Here is a 6104-nt window from a genome sequence, read left to right as displayed (position 1 = left end):
CTTGTTTGATCACCTGTTATTTAGCGCTCACTTCCCTCACCGCGGTGCCAGCTCGTTGATCTTCATATCTTCGTTCCAGCCCTGTTCTCGTCTCATATACTTCAGTGTTTTTTGACCTCGTTCTGCTTTTCCGGATTTTGCTCTCTGCCTCTGACTCTGATATTGTGTCTCACTGTGCCTTCAACCTCAGCCTGTTCCTGACTACGTATTTTGCCTTGCCCTCATCTGTACCTTTGCTACGCGGCCTGCCTTTCTGTGTACCGGACGCTGGACTGTCTGTAAGATAAAGATTATTATTACACCGCATCGTCTGAGAGTTTGCATTTGTGTCCCAAACACCTTCTGTGTCACGCGACCATGAATCCTGACAATACCCTTAGTGTGGTGCCCTTTTGAACCAAGTTTCATCTTAATACCCTAATGGTCTGATTTACTAAGATCTTGCATAAGAGAGAGAGAGATACATAGTCTTTCCTAAGATATCATGTACACCCAACACGCACAGAATCATGTAGGTCCTACACCTACTCAACTATCAGTAAAGGTGGTAGAAACATAATTGCACTTGAAATTTTTAGATTTTACCTTTGAACTCATTCTCTGAGCCAACATCACACTTGATGAACAGTGTTTTCTCCTGTGGGTAGACTTTGTCAAAGTTGTCCTTCAGTCTCTGTCCCTCAGATTCATTCACATCCAGGATGGCAACCTAGAGACAGAACAACATGACAGATTAATGTCTACAAACCTTTCATGGTTTCTTTCTGTGCCCCCAATAAGGGCACAGAGGAATGTGGGGCTGGAGCCCACCCCCCCAGCAATCATTGGGCATGAGCAGGGTAAACCCTAGACAGGACACCAATCTATTACAGGGCCACATATAGAAGGACAAATGCATTCACAATTGTCACAACGTCAATTCAGAGTCACCAATTCTCCTACCCTGCATGTCTTTCAAAGTGGGGGAAGCACCCGTAGGAAACCCACGTGAACATGGGAGAAATGCAAACTCACACAGACAGGACCAGGCAGGAAGCAATCCCACAATGTTCTTTCTGTAATGCAAAACTGCTAATCACAAAGCCAGCGTGCTGACCTAAAATGTGCATTCTCCATTCATTTTTGACAAATCAATCCAGCCCTACTACTCAGTTTCAAAGTCACCAATAGCGAAAATGAAATTGAGTCCAAAGTATTGATTGACTCAGATGACAATCTCATTGACAATGGAAAAACCCAAGAGCTAGACCTGAAAACTCATCCCTTTAGTTCAGTCTTTGGAGGCTAGTAGCTGCCCCATCTGTCAAGGTCATTTACAAAACCAAGCTTACCTCATTTTCGTTGCTCTGGCTATTCTGAGCACGTTTTCCATCATAACAACATAGTTCTAGGTCTGCCCTGGTTAAAAAAAGCACCACCCACAGATCAGAGGTGGGACGAAGTCACTCTCAAGTCATGAATCAGCAAGTCTCAAGTCAGCTTGCAAACAATTGGTGGTCATTATGACTTGAGACTTGACTTGGGACTTGCAGATTGATGACTTGAGAATGACTTGACAGTGACTTCGTCCTACCTCTGCCACAGATTAAATGGGCCTGAGGCGAAATACTTAGTTGGGGCTGCTCTGGTCACCACAGTACTAAAATCGAAAACTCACCTCCCAACCACCATTTCCACACCCCACCAGGCCTTCAGAGTCCAGGGATATGTGCAAAGTCCCTCCCTGCTATCATGATCTAGATCAGGTTTTAATAAAGCCAAGGCTACCATTCTTCCTCAACACTGCCCTTATAACTGAGTCATAGATTAGCTCCCAGGGACCCTTCCATCCAAGGGCATCATACTCTTTACTTCACCCTGACGTTGATGCTATGAGAGAATATATTGACAGTGTCCTGGAATCAGGCCTAATTTGTCCTTCCTGCTCACCTGCATGCGTGACTTTTTCTTTTGTAGAGAAGAAAGATAAGACCTTGAGGCCATGCATAGGGTATAGAGGGGTTAATAACATAACGAAGAATCATTGTCACATACCTGTGGCGAACAAAGCATTTGAGCAATTTCAGTACTGCTATCTTTTATCCAAGATGGAGCTCCATGATGTCTAAAACCTGACCAGAGCCAGGGAAGGCGATGAATGGGAAAAAAAAACTCCCACAGGACATTATGAATATCTGGTGATGGCCTTTGGTCTTATCAACACCCTGGCTTTAGTCCAAGCTTTTGTCGATGTCTTATTTGAGTTCTTGAACATGTTGTATATATTTTTGATATACTATTTTTTTCACCAGGTGAGCAGACATTCAGCAGGTCCTGATTCTGAAAAACCAGCTATATGCCAAGGCTGAGAAGTGTGAATTACACTGCAACAACTGTGTTAAAGTTAGCTTTGATAACCACAAGTCTACATAATGCTAAACTGCCAAGCCACTGAAACATTAAGCTAAAGCTACAGCTAACAATGAACTTTTATTATATGAATTTAACACTGGCTCTTTTGTGTGTGTGTGGCCTTAAGTGTTTAAATATGTTGTCACGTAAGGATGGAAGCTCCCAAAAAAGGCTTAACATGTGAATATCATATAGTGATATGAACAAGTGAAATTAAACAGAGGTTTTCATTCAACTTTGTTTATTCACAATACAAAAGGTCATAAATTTATAAGATTTAAAAAATTACACACAGAAATCGATTCTAATAATCTAATTAATGCATTTACTCAGACTTCCTTCGCCTTCATCTCCTCAAGGTATCACTTGTCTTCATGTGATGTTGTTGTGTGCTAGGGGGTTTGGCTGGACAATTGGGTGTTCTTTTCTTTTCTTTGCTCTCCAGGTGGTATGCAAACTGATTTATTGTCTGTGGAGAAGGTGCTGGCAGAAGAGTCCTTCACCCTCATCAACGTAATGTGCAGCACCTGTGGATGGTGCTCACGTGCAACCTTAAAGACTTTCAGCTGAAGCAGATAATGAGATGGCGTTCTGCATTTAAGCCATGTGTGATTCAAGCAGAATTGCCGGGAACTCGACCTTGTGATGTTCGTTTGTGAGACGCTGAGGACCGCGCCTGGGTTTGACACATCGTGCCTGTGAAGGAGCACGGGTGAGGGACACATGCTGTCAGCACACATCAGAGGTGATTGATTGTCTGAATAATTGTTAACAGTAACTTGGTATTTGTTACGCAGTATATTTGTACATTGATGAGAATTGTGCAGCTCGCTTCTCACTACCGTGGCGTGCGGACTGATGATCCTCCACCTGTTGTGAGAAGCTGCTCATTTACATAAAGCTTAAATTCAGACCTGAATGTGTTGCTGATAGTGTGTGCCTTTGAAGGATATTAGTTGTAGCTGCTGACTTACCTCACCTTTTCTATCCTTCGCAGAGTCGGTTTGTCATGTCCACCTGGGGGGTGTTTGGCGGTGAACGTGGGTCCAGAAGCGCCGGGCTTCGATCCTTTTGGGCGCTGGAGAGCGTGCCGTCCTTCACTCCGCCAGACTGACGCAGTTTACGTTTGTACACTTTGTATTGCACAGAAGGGGGAAAAATAAAATTGTTTGTTATTGGAACCGCTTTCTGGTTGTTTTAAGCGCTGGGTTCCGTCAGACGCAGGTCCGCTCCTCAACCCGCGTCGACACATAACAGATGTGTCAGTTTGTCATACTAGATTAGTGTATAAACTTCAAAAGGAACAAATATGAATGATTTTAGGGAATACAAATCTTTTTGACCATTAAACTGAAATGTTAGCTGACTTAAAAATTTGAGGAACTATATTTAGTTAAAGCTAATTGGTCTGTTAATAGTTTCAAATTTAGCTGAAAATTTAGCTAACCAGCAAACACATTACGGGGCAGATCCAGCTGTCTTATTCGGGGGGGTTGACTAGGAGGGTGCGGGGGCATGCTCCCCCAGAAAAATTTCAAAATTGAAGGTGCATTTTCCTGCAATCTGAGGCAATTCAAGCATGTATTTTGAACATTAGGAACAGGTAATTGTTATAATTTTATGAATAAGTTAAGAGGAATGATACACAACAAAAAGTTATTTCATTATTTCAATTATCACCTAAGGCGGCGCGAGTTGCGAGTCATTTGACTGGTTTTAGATGCATTGAAAGCAAGAATAATAGACAAAAAAAGAATTACATTTATGTTGTTATATCTAAGTTCTTTTTGCATGCTCCTGTCTACCCCAGTCACACGGCACTTAACGAAGGGCAACGAAGCCCGAACATAAAAAGAAATCTGCACTTTCGTTGACTTTTGTTGGCATCGTTTAACCTTTGCACAGCCTCGTTCTTGCAGCTGGAGCTTCGTCAGGATTGTTAAACTGTCAAAAAATTTGAACGAAGGCCACCAAACCACAATTCGTCTGTATTTAGTTTTGCTGTAGTTCTTGACATTTATTTTAATCGTTTGTTTAGTTTTGTAACGTTAGAGTTTAGTTTGACTTCGTTCAACCAACTGAATGTTTTCAATGCAGTGCAGCCGGGTGCTGCTGCTGGTGTGTTCATATGGTGTCGGAAATTACAGGGCAAACTCAGCCTGTTTGCTTGGATTTTTTATCTGGGTGGGGGGTCAGCTTCACTGGGCTCAGGCACCTTATATAAGCCACAATTAATCTTTTGTGTAGATACAATTAATTATTTTGCCACAAGCAACTGCTGAATTTGAAACAACAAAGTTGCGTAATTTCTGACGGTACTGTGAACGCAGCATCAGTAGCCTGCTCTCCGGCATGCCTCAACTTGCCTGGATATGCAGATGTATGTCTCCTATTGGAAAAATGCAGAAGACGCTATTTTCAGGAGAGAATGGAGTATTTAATGGGCCCTACTGGACGAGTGGCTCACGGCGCATTTCACGCGCATTACGTGTGCATGAGACCTTCTTTTGTTGTGGACTTTAGTTGGATATCTTTACACTGGGGTGAGTGGAATGTTATTTTATTTCTTCAAACTTTTGCTTTGTGTTTTCGATGATATGGAGGGTAAACCTGGACTGATTTGATTGTCGAATCAGAATCAAATTTATTGCCAAGTAAGTTCTCACATATAAGTAATTTGATCTGGTGTCATTGGGGAATAACGAAAAAAAATACTTCTTACAGAAGATCCTGGCTCTCTCTCCCTCAGAGAGCTTCAGAGAGAAAGGAGGAGTCTCTGTGAGCGAATGAGAGACTCGTCACTGAGTCTCACACTATCTTTGCAGCTTATTTGAGCAAACTTTGGAAACATGAAGGCTTTCGTCTGTAAAATAAAGCCTTAAGGTATCACTAGCTATGCAGGCAGAAGGAGCTCTTTTTATTGGAAGACTTCGACAGAGTTTTGTTCTTTCACTGAGAGACGCTGTGCTCTTCTTGGCTGCTGGCAGGGTAGGGGGCGAGTAGGCAGCACAAACAGCCTGGCTGGATTAAAAAAAAAATACCTGAGAGCAGGGCACAGTATAACGGCACTGTGGTGACAATGAATGCCGCTACGCCGCTGTTCCATTATCTGGGGAGAACCCTGGATGTTTACTGGGACACCAAGCCAAAAGGGGCACAGCTCAGGGGAGGGTTAAACATCCTGAACTCCCCCTTAGATCTGCCAGTGCATTAGCTTTGCTAATCAGCTGTTACCTGATTAGCAGAATTGTACCCACCACATTGTATAATTAAGTAAAGAAATATACTTCTAAAACAAGTAGTGGTGGCCTCTATGTGCTGAGCAATAATGTTTCATCAGTACTGTATCAGGCCTGTCTGCCTTTACTTTATTTGCATGTTAAGATGCCAACATGGCCCAAAATTAGGCTATCACTGCCCTTATTATATAATTCTGGAGATTTGGACTTGGGACAGTGGAACGTACAGCACCTGGCATTTTTCCTCAGGTGTTTTTTTTTTTTCATGGCTAAATACGATGGTGTGGTTCAAAGTATGAGTCTGACATGAGTAGGGACTACAGTAGTGTTCAGAATAATAGTAGTGCTATGTGACTAAAAAGATTAATCCAGGTTTTGAGTATATTTCTTATTGTTACATGGGAAACAAGGTACCAGTAGATTCAGTAGATTCTCACAAATCCAACAAGACCAAGCATTCATGATATGCACACT

Source organism: Thalassophryne amazonica, chromosome 9, assembly GCF_902500255.1.
Source record: "Thalassophryne amazonica chromosome 9, fThaAma1.1, whole genome shotgun sequence".
Taxonomy (NCBI): Eukaryota; Metazoa; Chordata; class Actinopteri; order Batrachoidiformes; family Batrachoididae; genus Thalassophryne; species Thalassophryne amazonica.
The sequence above is the reverse complement of the archived record's forward strand: the minus strand, read 5'-3'. Positions refer to the sequence as shown.